Source organism: Macaca mulatta, chromosome 12 (genome assembly GCF_049350105.2).
Source record: "Macaca mulatta isolate MMU2019108-1 chromosome 12, T2T-MMU8v2.0, whole genome shotgun sequence".
Classification (NCBI taxonomy): Eukaryota; Metazoa; Chordata; class Mammalia; order Primates; family Cercopithecidae; genus Macaca; species Macaca mulatta.
In genome coordinates, this window is record NC_133417.1 from 131,610,419 (window position 1) to 131,628,377 (window position 17,959).

Consider the following 17,959-nt stretch of genomic DNA (forward strand, 5'->3'; position numbering starts at 1 on the left):
ATATAGCTGGAATGATTTAATGTGGAAAAGGGCGACACTCCTACCCTGACTTATGCTTAGGGCTGTGCCCAGCTTGTAGAAATTTTGTCATAACCTCTGCTCAGATTCTGTGCATCATTCCCTCTTTGCATAAATCTGCAAAGGTTTTTTGTACTGGTTGGTGGTTTGCTGCGGGAAAAGGAATGAGAAGCCCAGGTTTCTAATGTGACTTCATTACAAGAGCTGGTTACCTCTTCCCTCTTAGCTTTGCAACCTGGGGATATTTTAAAATTGCCGATTTTCAGTTGGCCCCTCATGAATACACCAAGATTGTTGTGAAATTCAGATGATACCATTTAGGTGACTGTGCTTCATAAACCCTAAAATACTCCACAAATGCAAAATCATATGATGCATGTAAAAGACCTTTACGAAGCTAAATACACTCTACAGATGCAAACTAGTACAGTGGATGAAAGTGTCCTGCAAGCAACATTATAAATGTCAGAAACACGAGGGAATTCAAGACGAGGGGTTCTCGAAGATAGTGGCTTTTCAGTCAGCTTCTTCAATTGTCATTTTATTAAGAATTCTGACGAAAATATAACATATAAGGAAGTGGAAACACCGGCTACACTGTAATTATTCTGTTAAGTATTTGAGCTCTGGTACTTACACAGGTTTTCATTCTAATTCTAAGAATTCCACATACTGGGTGACAGGGATAGGCTGTGGATCATTTTGTGACATCCCTAAAATAAGTAGCTACCAAGTGGGAGGCTTTTCAATGAGGGAAGGAAAATAAAATGTTGTTTCCATTCAGATTTCACTTCTGTTTATATTATCATAGGGATCATTATGTGTTATTAAAAGTGATATAAATATTTTATACAAGAAATAATTCTGACTTTTTATAAAGTAGCTTCATCATAGGCATCTCTTAATAAAAAGTTTCCTGTCTACCAAGTAACTCCTTGTGCCCATATTCTAGTGTACTTTCCACTAAATAAGTGAACAAATGCACAAGGATATTGGCCCTCCCAAGCATGCATGACAGCAAGGGCACTTGGAATGCACTTGAGTTTTTCTTGGTCATTCTATCCTCACTCATGTTTAAAGTCTCCTTAATTGCTCTGAAATACAGAGCTCTGTATTTCAGAGCAATTAAGTAGAGACAGATGCGTCACTACAGATATGCTTACCTAACAGACACAAGATTCCCAGCCTCATAAAATCCCAGAGGAGGAAAAGCCCTGGGGGACCTCTAGTTCTCCTCTTCCCCCACAACAGGAAATCTGCCTGCAACTGCCTGGCCATGGCTGCCCTCCAAGTCAGATCTCTACTCAGCCAGTCCCCTGCTTAGTGCTGTGAGCTGCCTGGGTTATCTGGCCCCAGAGTCTTGTGCACTGACCAATTTCCTATGTTTTGTGAGGTTTGTTTGTCTGTTCGTTTCGTTGGTTGGTTTCGTTTGCTTTGTTGGTTTTGAGACAGAGTCTTGCTCTGCCCCCCAGGATAGAGTGCAGTGGCACGACCTCCGCTCACTGCGACCTCTGCCTCCCAGGTTCAAGGGATTCTCATGCCTCAGCCTTCCAAGTACCTGGGACTACAAGTGCATGCCACCACGCCTGGAAAATTTTTTTTTTCTTGTATTTTTAGTAGAGTTGGGGTTTCACCATGTTGGCCAGGCCTGTATTGAACTCCTGATCTCAAGTGATCTGGCTGCCATGGCCTCCCAGCGTCCTGGGATTACAGGCATGAGTCACTGCACCCAGCCCAGCTTCCTGTGTATTTGAGCAAAGTTCAGACTGAAGGTGCTAATCTATTAGAGCCTGTAGAAGTCCTAACTTCTCTGTCTCTCTTTCCTGCTAGGAAGTCCTTGATGTTTTATCATAGTGAAAGGGAAGAAATCTCCATTTGTTGCTGCCAACCTGGGCAATGGCAAGTCTAAAATGGTTTAAGTTAGATCTGAGGGATTTGTTTTTAACGAAGTAAAACATTTCTCCTGCCTCCTTTTACTTGTTTTTTTAATCCAGAGGTATAAAAATCTTAGATTATTTAAAACAAGTAATGAAATATGCATTTTAAACAGATCATAACAAACTGAAGAAGGACACTAATGAGACTGATGGCGATGAGTGGAAGATGGTGAGGAAAAATAGAGGTGGGGAGATTGAAGGCAGACAAATGGAGACAGTGGGGTGATGGAGAGAGCAGTAAAGGCTAGCAGAAAGAATAACATGCAAACAGAGGAGGAGGACAGAGTGAGAGTGAAGAAAGAAGGAAGGAAAGAAGAAAAGAGGGAGGAGACGGAAGGAGGAAAGAAAGAAGAAAGGAAATAAGAGAGGGAGGAAGAGAGGTAAAAGCCAACAGAAAGACAGAATTACTTGCAAACAAAGAGGACAGAGCGGGAGTGAAGAAAGGAAGCAAAGAAGATGGAGAGGGAGGAAGGAAGGAAGGAAGGAAGGAAGGAAGGAAGGAAGGAAGGAAGGAAGGAAGGAAGGAAGGAAGGAAGGAAAGGAAGGAAGGGAGGGAGGGAGGGAGGAAGCGAGGGAGGGAGGAAGCGAGGGAGGGAGGAAATAAGGAGCAAAGAAAGGAAAGAGAGGAGGGAGGAGAGAGGAAGAAAGGAAGGGAAGGAAGGAGGAAGGAAAGAAAGAAGGAAGGAAAACAGAGACAGAGGGAAGGGGAAGGAGCAAGTTTGAAGTGGGTGATAGGTCAGAGGTAAATTATTCATTAGACTCCAGGTTACTTGCTATAATAATAACTGTTAATAATAACATTTATTGAATGTTTACTATCTCCCAGATACTATCCTAAGTACTTTAGATGTAATCCTCTTCACAACCCTATGAATTTTGACTCAATAATTATAATTTTAGCCATCAGTCTCAGGCATAAGAAAGCTATACACTAGAACTCTAGGTAATGACTGGCAGAGCCAGGGTTCAAGTTCAGGTAGGCTGGCTTTGCATCTCTTGGCCACTTGTCTCTAGTTCCCTGCAGCTTCTTCTTATTCTCCAGACTGACCATGCATTGCACTATCCACTGAGATTTCCATGAGCCTTACAGAAGTTGAAAGCAACACTCTATCTAGCAGATTGCAAAGTCCATTGTAGAATTTAAGTTTATTTTATTCAGTGATGTTTCAAAACATACTTTAGAAGTTTACAGATGCTTGGCAATTTTCTAGCCGTTTCAAGCTCCTTTAACAGTTCCAAGATTTTTAATTGCCTTATTGTTTTGCTTAGAGTGATCAGAGTTGCTTTTTTCCTTGCGAACTAGAGGTCTTAAATAAAACCAGCATTTATTTCTACTTCATAACAAATTCTTGTTTTGTGGTCTAGTTAAAACTAAGTAGGAAATATGAAAGAAAAGCTTTTAAAAGCTAGGAATAAATGTTACATGTATATAATAAATGCAACCAGTAAATGTTTAGTGAATAAATGAAATTGATTAATCATTGCTTGGCAACAGCTTTTAAACTACCTCTAGCAGTTTAAAGAAAACCTGCTAAAACCCATTCTGGAAAACCCTTTTGAAAGTAATTGCCAGTAGAAGAATGGTTCCTAATGATTAAGATAAAAGAAGTATCATTTATTTTCTATGAGTCTGCTGAAATTAAGGCTAGCATCCATCCAGGAAAATTGAGTTATTTTAGGTACTTTAAACAGAGGAGCATTAATGGAAGCAATTAATTATTTAAAGAGATATTGCATAAACATGAGATGCAGGAGCAAAAAGGAAACCGGGCTCATACCCAGAGAGTGAGAACAGATGCCTACCACTGCCCGTGAGCTGCAGTTCACAGGCTACATGCACTGCTGAGCTGTTGAAGATGCTGACAGTTTCAAGAAAGCAAGTAGAGCAGGGCAACTGTGGAGCTGAGAAGCCATTTAGGTCTCACCTGTACAGAAGGTGTCTAGATGAGTGCATTACTACAGCAGAAGTATATACACACCACCCTTCCATCCACCTAAAACCTTTTGGTTTGACCTTCTAAGTAGCCTGTACAAACCAACTGTTCTCCAAAAAATAAAAAACAGAAGGCATGCAGGAATTTGGTGAAGGGCATTTTATAATTGTCTAGGTACTTAAAAATAAAACTAGGGAGCATTTTTCACCACATACAGGAGTTTTTAAATATCTGTTTTCTTGTCTATTCTATGTTTGATTTTTAACATTGTCATCATTAATTTTTTTTTTGCCTTAACCTTAACCACCACTTTTCAAATTTGATGACTTACCACATTTTCCTTCAGCTTATAAAGAGAATTATACTTACCTGCCCTTTAAATGGATTATGAAATTAATTATTGAGTGAGGGGTATTAAGCCATTAGGAAAGAGTTTATTAAAGAACAATTCCAATTGTAAAGTGCCACCAAGACTCTAAGAATATCATACTAAGTCACTGAATGCAGTCAGAGATGATGTTCACATGTTTTATTATAGCTCTTACAGATAGCAGTTATTTCAAGGAGATTGCTTTATTCTGAACCCTGCAGCCGATTCTGAGGTTGATGGCATTTAATTTTATGTATGTATTCAGAGAGAAATGAAATGGCTTGATGGTGACATACATTTCAGGATTTCTCTTTTATTGGATTGAAAAGCAGGTACTTAGACTTGCATTAACGTTTGAAGCAAAGAAAGCCATGATCGGCCCAAGTTTCATGTTAGGAAAAACAGCGACATTTTGGAAATTAATTAATCTTATCTGGAACTCCAGCTGCATTACATTAAATTTGATCAAATGCTGAATGTCATCTGCAGTCAAGCTAATTTCACTAAGGGCCAAGAAGATGGTGTTACATTGAGGCGGGGCTAGTCAAGTGAATCTTGTCCATCAGCACAGTGGGGAATCTGCTGAACTTATAGATTAAAAATCCTCAAAACAATTTCCCTCTCCTTAGAGGTTTTCCTAAGTGCATGTGGATTTGGGCTGAGATTCCTCCCCGCTGGATCCACTAAAAAGACTTTTCCTCTCTCTTGTTGACAGTTCTCAACCTGTACATAAAATACATTCAAGAAAATGTGATGTGAAGGGTTAGGTTAGTTCATGGATCATGGCATTTAAGAGGAAGAATCACCCTTGAAAGGTTAAGTTCAGGATTCACTTTCACATGTGAGATAAATATTGACTAGTAATCAGGAAGTAGGCAACAGTAGTAAGATTATTTTTAAAATAAACCAACCTCTACAGTACAGAATGGGGGTGACTTTCAGTGAATTCTTGAAAATTCCTTTGAAGTGGCATAGCATCATGGTTAGAAACATGGTAACTAGACACAGGTGGCTTGGGTTTACATCCTTGCTCTATCACTTAGTAAATGTAAGATTTAGAGTGAATTGCTTAACCATTCTGGGGCTCAGTTTCCCTACAAAATGAACATAAAAGGAAACCCTTTAAAATGAATATAACAATAGTGCCTATTTCATAGATTTATTGCAAGGCTTAAATTAGTTAAAATCTGTGAAGAGCTTTGAATGGTCCTTGGCATATAGTAAGCACTACATATGTGTTTGTTAAATAAACAAATTCCTTTCTCGAGACAAGAACCTCACTCCTAGCCTTGTACGCATAATGCACGCAAGTTCCAATGCTGAAGCAATCAATCCTTCTGAGAAAGAAAATCACGGATTCCCAGAGCCTTATTTTCAGAATCACTCATGTTGCTTCCAGACATTGGCTATTTAATCCTTCCAGAACAACCGAGAGAATTTACGCAAATAAACTTCTCCTTTTACAGAAGAGAATGCTGCTGTACAGGAAGATCAAGTGTTTTCCTTGAGATGACCCACGGAACTCAACCCTTTCTCCATGTTTATTCCTTTACTAGATCACTTGCTGTTAGGCATAAAGTAATCCTAAACTGATATGAGATTTAAAACAAAAAACTTAAAAAGTGTAAGATTCAAATCAATTTTAAAAAGTCAGGGCACATATAAGAGAAATGAATCCTCTGTGTGATACTTATGCAATTTTTCAGACGCTGGATGTTTTCTTCTGACTGTTGCGGGAAACTAACAAAGTAAGTACTGCTGAATGGACTTCAGTTTCCACTCATATTTCCTAAGTGAGAAAGGAACTGAAACATGTAGCTGGGTTTTTTTTAAAAAATAATAAGTTATGCATTTAAGTTACATTTAAATTCATAGAAATGTGGTTTGACTCTGCCAGGTCAAGAAAAAAAATTATTATTAGGATGATCTGGGAACATGGAGAGCTTCAAGGCCCCTCATTATTGTGGGATGTAAAAACTTGGTCAAGGTATAAGAAAGACAGAAATGAATGTGAGAAGAGTGTCTGGTGGGGATGACAGACATGTTCAACTTTCCCCTCCAAATAGCTCCTTGTCAAGTTTTGAAAAACAATCTTTATCCATAAAAGTTTCCTCATGCCAAATCCTGTTTGTGCAAGAATCCTTCAACTTTACCCAGCCCAGCAAAGTGTCTTACAGGCAGGAAAGAGGGAGGGAGGGAAGATAAAGAGATAAAGAAAAGAGAGAGCCAGACAGCGAGGGGGAGTGGGCAGAGAGAGAGGAGATTTTCAATTATTTCCACGTTAATTCATGGTTTGAGAAAAAAAAAAAAAAAAACTGGTAACTTCTAATGCTAATAATTTCCCCAAACACCAAAACAATATATGCTCATTGCACAAAACTAGGAATTTTTTAAAAAGACAAAAGAAAATCAAACTTACTAAAAGTATTTCACTTCACTGTGAGTATGTGAATATGTTGGGCTCCATTATCAGTGCCTCTCCCCAATACACACATACACACACACACACACACACACACACACATATATCTGTTCCCTGTGCCTATGAATTCATACAGATTTTTTCAATCACATTAGTATCTAAGAATATAGCTTTTTAGCTCAGTTTTACTATTTATTATATCATGAGTCCTTTCTTATGCCCTGCAATATGCTCCATAGATTTTGTTTGTCTCTAGCATAATGTATGCAATGAGTTAATGCAATTTATTAAATCAGTTACATACTAATGGATGTTTGTTTCTTTTTTTTAAAAATAAATAATACGTATATTTGTGAATCTTGATGTAATTCTATAGTTATTTCATCAGGAATATTTTCTAGAAGTAGAAATTCTGAATCAAAGTCTATGAGTATTTTAAAGCATTTAATATATAATATTGTGTTTGGTGTTTTCTCTGATTTTAGTGAGATTTGAATATTAACCTCTTTTCTCAATATAGAAATCCCAGTTTATTAAGTCAACTGTTTTTCTGTTTAATTTATAATGTTTTCTTCGTTCTGCATTATGCTATTTTCTCTATTTTCCTCTAGGTTATTTTCTATAATTACCTTTTTGAAGAATTAGGTAATTCATTTTTATTCTTTCTATAGAAACATTGCTAAGTACTTTAAGTGAAATATCTAATTTAACCCTAGCAGGAACTCAGTAGATACTATTCTTAGCTCCGGTTTATAGCTGAGGAAGTGGACTTAAATAAGTTAAACAACTTCCAAAGTTCACATAGTAAACATATGGTGAAATCCAGGCTTTATCTCCTCACACAGTGCAAAGATTCAAAGACAGTGAACTTCCTTACCTGTGAGCACAAAGCTGTGGGAACAACCCATGAGATGGATGGGTCCTGTACTTTTTTGATATTTTTTTAACATGAAGGATAATTTACATGTTCTACCTAGGATAATGTTTTCTGTTTTATTTTGCTAGAAATAGCATATATTAATGAAATTTTAATTGCAATTTCTAATATTATCGTGTGACAAAATTTATCAAGGAGTTTCCTATTGAAAACTTATCAAAGCATTTTCATAAGATTGCTATTTTTAATGATTCTTACAAATGTTACAGAAATATTTGGAAAGAGGCATTCTCTTCTTACACAATAGAATATCCATTATATATCAGATAAGTTGAATTTATTAAATTTTATTCACATTTATTTATTTTACTCAATTTTTACTTAACTTTTTTATTTGCTCAATTTCAATTATTTTCATAGACATGTTTTGCCCCAGCCTGAGAATAGTGTAATGTCTATCTTTCAATGCCTTCTTACCTTTAATTCTTCTGTGTATGATATTAGCAATGCCTTCTCCACTCTCTACTTGCCTAATTTATCTTTGCCTTTCCTTTTATTTCCAAGATTTTCTTGTCATTTCATTTTATGTGAGAATTCCACATATACTAGTCTTTGGATCTGAGATCTTTTTCTTTTTAATACTCAAGATTAATCCACTCACATTTATTCTGATAACTAATGTGCTTGATTTTTACTTTTGTTCTTTCTTCTTTTTCCTTTTCCTTTCCCTCTCACATTTCCAAAATGATATATTCCAGATTTTATTTATATTATATACAGAAGAAAGCTCCAGCTCTTTAGCTTGGTATCTGTCTTAGCCTGTTTGTGATGTTATAATAGAATACTTGAGACTGGGTCATTTATAAAGAACAGAAATTAATTTTCTCACAGTTCCAGAGGCTGAGCAGTCCAAAGTCAAGGCACGAGGGGTCTTGTAAGGACCTTTCTGCTGTATGATAACATGGCAAACGGCAACATGGCAAGAATGCAAGAGAGAGTGCACCCTCTTCCATAATTAATAATGAGATTAATCCGTTTAATCTCATAAAGGGTGGAGCCTTTATAATCTAAACACCTATTAGGCCTTTTCTCCCAACACTGTTGCATTGGGAATTAACTTTGTAACACATGAATTTCTGCAGGACACATTCAAACCATTGCAGTCTCCATAAGTCTTTCTGGGATCTGGTCCTAACCGTTTCTACAACCTCCAGGCATCTGTTCCTCCCGCCATGACTTCCAGTACACCTGAATTGCTTTGCATTCTTGCCTACACAATGCTGCTTCATGCTCTAGCTTTATTTGTGTTGTTCCTCTTCTGTTGTAATGCTCTTGCTGTAGTTTTTCACCTGGCTAAATTTCATTGCCTTTCCCAGAATTATTCTGTCATCTTCTCCAGAAGCTTTCTCTGAAATATCCTCTGAGCCTTCTAATGTGTTCTCCTAGCACCCTGCATGCCTCTCCCTGGGTGCTCTCTCAGAATTCCTCTTGCCAGAAGTTTATCAATTACAAATAAATGAATGTCAGGGAGACCTCTGTTTATAATTACACTATTTCTTCATGAGAGATTTAGCAATTTACTAATAAAAATGTAGGGCTTTCCTTTAAACTGAAAAACAGCTGCTGTTACTTAGGCTTATAAGCTAAATGGTTCTATCAATTCAGACAATGGACATGATCATAATAAAAACCATGAATACAGCATCACAGTGATAGCCACTTCCATGGAAGTATAAAGAACAACATCTCACATGCACAGGAATTGATTTAGATTTGGAAGCCACCTGTCTGTTGAGCCAATATATTGAGGTCCATAAAGGTGGTGTTCTATGTTATCCTTAAATAGCTCCACTCCTCCTAGCAATTGCTCTAACAGTCACCAGCTGCTGTGTCAGAGGTGGGCCCCAAGATATTACATCTATGCCAACAGCTCAGCTCCAGGATAAACAAGGAAGCCCTGAGAAGCCCTTTCTTAACTTTTTCTTTCTTAGTTCAGTTATGGCTCATATCATGGCCTTAGCTTAGCAAATCACACTTAAAGCAGAGGCTGCGAGCTTTAGCAAAAATGACAGATGACACTGGGTCCTCACAAAAGCCCAATCTGTGACCCAGGCTGTTTCAGGCAGGTGTCATCTGCACACAGGACAGGTACTTGTACCTTTATGCATTAAGTTCTTTACAGCATAAGTGAAATAGATCTTCACAAAGCTTCACACCCTGAGGGAAACAATTTGAAGGGTCTCGCCAGCTTGGCGAGCGGATCTTACTAGGATGCTGTGCTGACAGATATCACCTCTCTCTGCAGGATTCCCACTTTTCAGTGCAACAGTGAAAAACATTTGTGACTTTTGAAAGAGTAAGAGTGTCTGTCAAAGCAGGCACACACACACACAAAGAGTAAGAAGATGATACAAGGGGCCATGTCAGAGAACAACAAAGATTGGATACAATCAATCAGAGTTTGAAGTAGGGGAAAGGTGGGGATTAAAACAATAATACCAGATACAGTATGTGCCCTCTGGGTGGAAAGGAGAAGGAAAGAAAGGAGGGAGTAGGTGAAAGAATAGAGGGATGTCAAAAGGAAAGAAGGAGAAAACAAGGAAGGAAGGAAGGAAGGAAGGAAGGAAGGAAGGAAGGAAGGAAGGAAGGAAGGAAGGAAGGAGGGAGGGAGGGAAGGAGGGAAGGAGGGAGGCTCACTCACCAAAAAGCTCAGTATTTGGGTCAGATCTAGGACATGAATGGCATCATTGTAGCTCAATCTTGCTCTCCTCAGCCCTGGACTCAAATTTTATCTTGTGTGGCCTTCACTCTCAGTCAAGCATTTCATTTTGTGTGGTAATAGACTTTCAAGAGTTACACCCTATATTCTTAGGAACCTCCAAAGGAAAAATAGTGTTTTTTCTCTAATATGTTCAAGGAACCTAAAGCTCCTTGGTCTGGATTTGTCTGGCCAGGGTCGCCTGTGCATTCCTGGAGCTCCACTGATACCACATGACTATAGAGAAGGTTGCCCAAGGAGTAAAGAGGCCCTGATACCAGAAGAGGAGGTGCATTTTAGAAGAGCAGATAGAATAACAGAGCAAATATTTTTTCGGGTCACTGTGGTTTGAGGATGAGCTGACATGAAGAGTTTAGAGGAAGTTGGCCTGGTTGTCTGCTGAGCATCCTATCTCTGTCTTCGGGGAACACCATCTTTATGTGTGGAACTTCCCTACCTCACAAGGTCTAGGGGAACTGCCAACCACAAGGCTCTGATCACAGCAGTGAATATGTGACTCAAGTCAGTCAATCAGATTTCCTCTCCTGGAAAATGTAATCTTTAGCTCTGAGACACAAAGGGTGGCTGCAGCTATGTGATCCAAAGATAGAGCCCCAAAGGGAGGGCAAGACAGCCTGTTTCTAAACTGCCAGTTACCCAATGGTGCCTCAGTTCCTGCGCTTCCAGAAGGCTAGCTTAGCTCAACTCTTCCTTCAATTCTGTGGCTTACTCAGTGTGTACCCATAGGTTGTCCTATTATTGCTTGTGTTAGGGCCAGTTTCTGTAGAGTGCAGCCTCAGAACCTGACTACAATGGGGCTAGCTTCAGAGGCTCTCATAATAGTCCACATTACCTTAGACGTCCAGGACTGGACTTTTGTCAAATATCATGCCTGGCCCCGTATGGAAATAAATGAAGACCACTGCTGTTTCTGTTGTAGAAAGAGAATATGAGAGGCTGTGGTCTCCACATATATAGTTTCCTGACTGACTTCAAACCTGGACTTGTGCTGTGTACTCCTTCTCAGATATGTATTCCTTAGCTTGTGGAAATGGAAAATCAACTAATGAGAGGTAAGGCAAAGTGCTCACTGATTTTCCATTCTTATCTTCATTAATTAGATGATGATTTATTTATTAAGCACCGATTTTGGGAAAGGTACTGGAGATACTATGCTGGACAAAAATACACATCCCCTTAACTGAAGAGCCTTGGTAGGGAGAGTTCAAAAATTGAAAGTGAGTATACACATTGTAGTCACATTCTGGGTGACTTAACAGAAATTTATTCTCTCACAGTTCTGGAGGGCAGAAGCCCGGAATTAAGATGCTGGCATGGCCGTGCTTCCTCTGAAGTTTCTTTTTTTTTTCTTTTTCAGATGGATTCTCACTCTGTCACCCAGGCTGGAGTGTAATGGTGCAATCTCGGCTCACTGAAACCTCCACCTCTCAAGTTCAAGCAATTCTCACACTTCTGCCTCCCAGGTAGCTGGGATTACAGGTGTCCACAACCATGCTCAGTTAATTTTTGTATTTTTAGTAGAGACGGGGTTTCACCATGTCAGCCAGGTTGGTCTTGAACTCCTGACCTCAAGTGATCCACCCACCTTGGCCTCCCAAATTGCTGGAATTACAGGCATGAGGCACCGTGCCTGGCCTTCCTCTGAAGTTTCTGAGAGAAAATCCTTCCTTGCTTCTTCCAGCTTCGGAATTCCTTGACTTCTAGACATTTTCACTCCAATCTCTGCCTCAATTTTACATCATCTTTTTCTCTGTGTACCTCTGTTTTCACTTCTTATAAGGAAATCAGTTACTGGATTCAGGGTCCACTCTAACTCCAGGATGATTTTATGTCAAGATCCTTAACTAATGACATCTGCAAAGGCCTTGTGCCAAATAAGATCGCATTCTAAGGTTCCCAGTGGGCAGGAATTTTGGGGCAACATTATTCAACATACCACACAACTCAATATATAACTGCAAATTGAATGAAAGTAACAAAAGGAGAGAGTATGGTTGTATGAGTAGGGAAGAAAGGTGTGTGAACTGGCCTGTGGGCGTAGTAGTTTTCTCTCACATTGCACCAAACCACCACAAAGTTAGCAGCCTAAAACAATATCTACCTATTATCTCAAACTTGCATAGCTCAGAATTCCAGGAATGGTAGGACTGGGTTCTGCACTCAGGGTCTCAGAGGCTAAAATCAAGGCTTTGGTCACACTCAGTTCTAGTCTGGAGGCTCCGAAGAGGATTCACTTAGAACCTCCATTCGGATATTGGAAAAGATCTGTTTCTTGCAGTCATAGGAATGAGGTCCTGTTTGCTAGCTGGTTGCTCTGCACTAAATTCATTTGTTGAAACCTCCAATGTGACTGCATTTGGGCAGAGGGCCTTTGGAGGTAATTAAGGTTAAATACGATCCTATTTGCCTATTGATGGCCTTATAAACAGATGAAGACAGATTCTCTGTCTCCCCATTGGAGCACAGAGGAAGCGGCACATGGAGATACAGTGAGAATGCTGTCATCTGCAAGCCAGGAAGAGAGGTCTGACCGGAAACTGACCCTGCCGGACCTTACCCTGACGGACCGTAACCTGGGACTTCCAGCCTTCAGAACTGTGAGAAAAAAAATGTCTGCTGTTTAAGCCCCTAGTCTGTGGTGCTTTGTTACGGCAGCCATGCAGACTACCATACAGGCTTACTGCTGGGGACTGCGATTGTATTTGTCCATTCTCACACTGCTATGAAGAAATGCTCAAGACCGGGTAATTTATAAAGGAAAGAGGTTTAATTGACTCACGGTTCCACATGGCTGGGGACGCCTCAGGAAACTAACAATCATGGTGGAAGGCAAAGGAGAAGCAGGCACCTTCTTCACGGGGCAGCAGGACGGTGTAGGAACAAGCAGGGGAAATATCAGATGCTTATAAAACCATCAGATCTTGTGAGAACTCGCTCACTAACACAAGAACAGCATGAGGGAAACTGCCCCCATGATCCAATTACCTCCACCTGGTCCCGTCCTTGACACCATGGGGATTATGGGGATTACAATTCAAGATGAGATTTTGGGTGGGAACACAGCCAAATGATATCAGTGATGAAGTCCTAGAAGCTACCCACACTGTGTCACATGGTCTCCACCACCTTCAAAGCCAGTAACGGGGAACCTCTCTCACGTGGTATTTCTTACCTGATTTAAATCTTTTTCTTCTGGAAGAACCCAGACCCTCTTTAGCGATTACTTGATTGGGTTAGGCTCACCAAGGGTAATCTCCTCATCTTAAGATCCACTGATTTGGGAACTTAATTATGTCTGCAAAATCTCTTCACAGCAGTACCTAGGTCAGTTTCTGTGAATAATTAGAGGATGTGAGCATACCAGGGGGCCAAGGTCTTAGGGGTCTGTATTAGGGTTCTCTAGAGTGACAGAACTAATAGGATGTGTGTGTGTGTGTGTGTATACACACACACATATATATGAGTATATTATATATAAAGGGGAGTATATTATATATAAAGGGGAGTTTATTAAGTAGTATTAACTCACACAATCACAAGGTCCCACAATAGGCCATCTGCAAACTGAGCAGAAAGGAAGCCAGTCCAACTCCCAAAGCTGAAGAACTTGGAGTCTGATGTTCAAGGGCAGGAAGCATCCAGCACAGGAAAAAGATCTAGGCTGGGAAGTCAAGTCAGTCTAGCCTTTTCATGTTTTTCTGCCTGCTTTTATGTTCTGGCCGTACTAGCAGCTGATTAGATGGTGCCCACCCACATTAAGGGTGGATCTGCCTTTCCCAGTCCACTGACTCAAATGTTAATCTCCTTTGGCAACATCCTCACACACATAACCAGGATCATTACTTTGCATCCTTCAATCCAATCAAGTTGACACTCAGTATTAACCATTGCACAGTCATCTTAGAATTTTGCTACCACAGAAGGTCAGGGAAAGCTTGCCTGAGGAAGGGATAACAGAGCTGGGGTCTAGAGGATGCCTTAGCTAGATGAGGAGGGAGAAGGAACATTAGAGGCAGAGTAAGAGTGTGGGAGAAGAGTTGCTCTCATGAAACTGAAAGGAGGCCCACAGGCAAGAGCACAGAGAATGAGGACTGGTGAGGGATGTGGGCTGGTGAGAGGTGTGAATGGATCACCTGGACCAGATCCTCAGAGCCATGCAGGTCACAAGAGGACACTGGACACAGTTCATAAGAGTCCTCCCCCCTGCAGGGTGCTGTCAAAGCCACAGGATGCAGGAGAATGACTGGAAGCCACCTAGAGAATTTGTGACTCTGAATAACACTAAGCCAACAGGAGTAATATTGAAAATATTTAATAACTGCTTAGGCTAGGACACCGTGTGGGCCATGCTCCCCTCCACAGGCCCTGACTATGTGGGCATTAACCCCGCACCAACTACTTGCTAGTTTTTAAAGAGGTCCAAGGCAGTATGGGGTATAATTTATCACCCAAACTGGGACAGTTTTGAGAATGACAGGTGTAAACCAGGACTTTCCTGGTAAAAGCAAGAATTAGAGTCACCTCAGTCTTTTGGAACTCAAAGCAGTGAATATTCACCAACCAAAAAGGAAAATTTTAAAAAATATCTCAACTAAGTCTCACTCATGCATATTGACTCTATATCAGCTCTATGCACTCCAAGTTAATAGACTTGAGTTCAGTAACTAATCTGGCACTAATTGTCACTCTGGGAAATTGTTCTCACACCTCAATTTCCCTACCTTGAAAATAAGCTTATTGCTGTTTCTACCTTAATTCATTCCATGTGAATTTCATTTAAATGGATTTATGAATAAGCGTTTCTTTCTTTGTCAATGTGTAAATTGCAAAATATCTCCTGTGGCTTTACATTGTAATAGCACTGGGGAGAAATGTGATCAGACAAATAAAAATTCCTGAATGAACAATAGTGAGAATTGTGCTGAGAAATTCCATATCTTTAAGGTCTGAGGTTGTTTAATCCTAGAGTATAAAGCCTCGACCATGTCTTTAGTCCCTGTGTACAAAGGCTGTTCTCTGTAGGAAGTCAGCCAGCTGTTGCTTAGCTCTGTTCTAGAGAAGAGGAAATTGCCACTGATTTCACAAGGGTGAGTATTCCACCCTTCTCCATATACCCGTATTTTCCCATTCCTGAGAGCCTGTCTCAAATCCCATCATTCTTGGGAATTCCTGGCTCATGACACCAGCTGGTGGCTCTCCCTCAAGTTACATATTTTATGCCTTTTGTATGCATCACATGATGGGTATTTTATCCCATAACACCCTGTTCAGTAAGTGCTGTGTTTAACAGTGTACCATTTTTGTATGACTTCCCACCACCAAATTCTCAAGTATAACAAATTGGGCTAATCAGTTTGAGCCCCTAGCTCTGGGGGGCCCTCACTGATGCTGGGGCAGGTGGCTAAAGTTTCATGTGGCAAGAATGAAGGGAAAGCTGGCTGGAAAGCAGATCTGAGGTTGGCGAACACTTGGTCAGCAAATCATAAGGATCCTGCAGACAGCAGCTGAGAATCAACACGCTGGGCCCTGCCCCTTCAACACGCACCATTAGAACACATAGACATTTCTCTGGTCATCTTTCAGCCTACACTCAAAGTTCATCTTCATGTCAACCGTTCCCAAAGACTATGGGGAGACCCACTCATTGTAGTCTACCTATGACTGTAAATCCTTAGGAATACCTCTAAGTATTGCAGCCTCAAACTATCTAAAGCAGGGGTTTATAAACTTTTTCTGTAAATGGATGGGTAGTAACTATCTTAGGCTTACAGGCCATATGTTCTCTGTAGCAATTACTCTACTCTGCCATTACAGTGGCAGAAGATGTGTAACCAGTGAGCATGGCTTTATCCAATAAAATTTTGTTGATAAAAACAAATGGTGGGTTGGATTTGGTCCTTGAACCATAGTTTATTGATTCCTGGTATAAGCTGTGCTTAACATAATATCCTACCAGTATGTAAACACAATGAAGTACGAACTGCCTGATTCATAAAATGCTTTAATTTTATTTTTTTCAACCTCTCTTCTTTCCTCCCTACATTAGGTTCTTTGTCTCTCCATAACAGTAAATATGCATTTTACAGGATGTCCTGTAAGTCCAGCCTCATAGGAAAACTGTATACTTTTCCACCTGCAATTCATACTTTCCCATTTCTGCAAACCTTAATGCCACTTATAAAGAAAGAACTAATACAAATAATTTTTATCTCTGGAGCTGTTTGAAACTACAAACATGCAGAGAAGATTGCTAGTTTTGAGCATTCATTGCAGCACATTAGTTGGGGGCTGTAACCCCATTACTGTTGATTTGGTTTCCCATATGTTTGTTGCCTTACCACATAGGAATGAGTGTGAATGCAAGCATTTGTTTTGCTGTCTTTTTAATAGTATTTTTCCTGTGTCGCTGGATGAATGGAACAATCTGAATTTCTTTTTTTATTGAAGTGGCTAGCAGAGTTTCTAGATTTCAGTAAGTTCTTGTTACAGGATGAATAGAAAAATGTTGGATCTCTGCTGGAACTCCTTGGAGTTGAAGAACTTTCATGTTCCTCCTCCCTTAGGGGAAGTCAGGGAATCAATGTAAGTGAATTTCTGAGTGTCCTCCAAAGCCCACAATTATTTGGCCTTTTTCTCCATCACCCTGAATTCCTCGAGTCTCATTCTTGGGTAGACTCATTTACAAGGAAGCAAAACAGTTCTAGGATTGTTTCTCTGTAAACCTAATGGTTTCGTCCTCTTCATACGATTTCAGCCTCATTGCTGTCATCCTTATTAATCTATATTTTTTTTACCCTTTTATCCTTTTCTTGCATAGGCTATCTCTTTCAACAACTTTCTAGAATTTTTTCTGCCTCACATTATCCAACTCCTATTAGATGGCTTTCTCCCTACCCCAAAACAGTGTCCCTCCACCTTGTGAATCTTTTCTCAAAACTCTGCTGTACTTCAACCACAGTGCATTAAACTTTTTATCATAATCATGCACATGTCAAAATTCTCTATAATGGCTAACAGTCAAGCCTGGGACAGAATTTGTGAGGAAAGAGCATGAGTTCCTGAGTTACATGTTGAACACACTAAAGAGCTACTTTTCACTAAATTACTCCCTAAACTGGCTCTCACTTTGGGGGCCGCTTAGCTCCGGGGTCAAAGGCGAAGCATTCAAATCACCCTTGCCTTTGACAATTCATACATATCTCTCTGCTGGTGAGCAGGCCAAGTACAAAAGCTAAAATCAGCAACAGTAGCACCTTCAAACATAAAGCATGAAGTCCAAACCACTTTGAACTTCCTATGGGAAAAAGTATTACTGAGGTCAAATGGGTTTTCTTGTGGACCCAGGGAATCTTATGCTGTCTTGAGAGACAGAAGACATTTTACTATACGGAGGATTGCATAAATAATGGTTATTAAGGTGCCAAAAATAGTCAAATGATAGTCATACAACACAGAACGCTTGTTTAAATTTTAAAACAAGCCGCCCTCACCTTAATAGGAACAACATGTGTTTGTTAAACCCATGGGACCAATTCTGCTTTTAGTGAAAACAGAATTTATGCCTAAGTCAATAAAGCCTGTTCAGGATTGTGTGCATGCGTGTGTGCAGGTGTGTGAGACGG

At 40.0% G+C, this 17,959-nt stretch overlaps 1 long non-coding RNA gene across 2 annotated transcripts; it reads left to right on the forward strand.

Annotated features, from left to right (window-relative positions):
• The first annotated feature begins 5,739 nt into the window (after window positions 1–5,739).
• Window positions 5,740–16,215, forward strand: LOC144333331 (uncharacterized). Of its 2 annotated transcripts, XR_013401910.1 has the most exons (3): window positions 5,765–6,007; window positions 11,257–11,389; window positions 11,695–14,904. It is a non-coding gene; the product is annotated as an uncharacterized LOC144333331 (long non-coding RNA). The 2 variants fall into 2 exon arrangements; XR_013401909.1 differs by lacking the exon at window positions 11,257–11,389 and having other exon boundaries at window positions 5,740–6,007; window positions 11,695–16,215.
• Window positions 16,216–17,959: the final 1,744 nt, after the last annotated feature.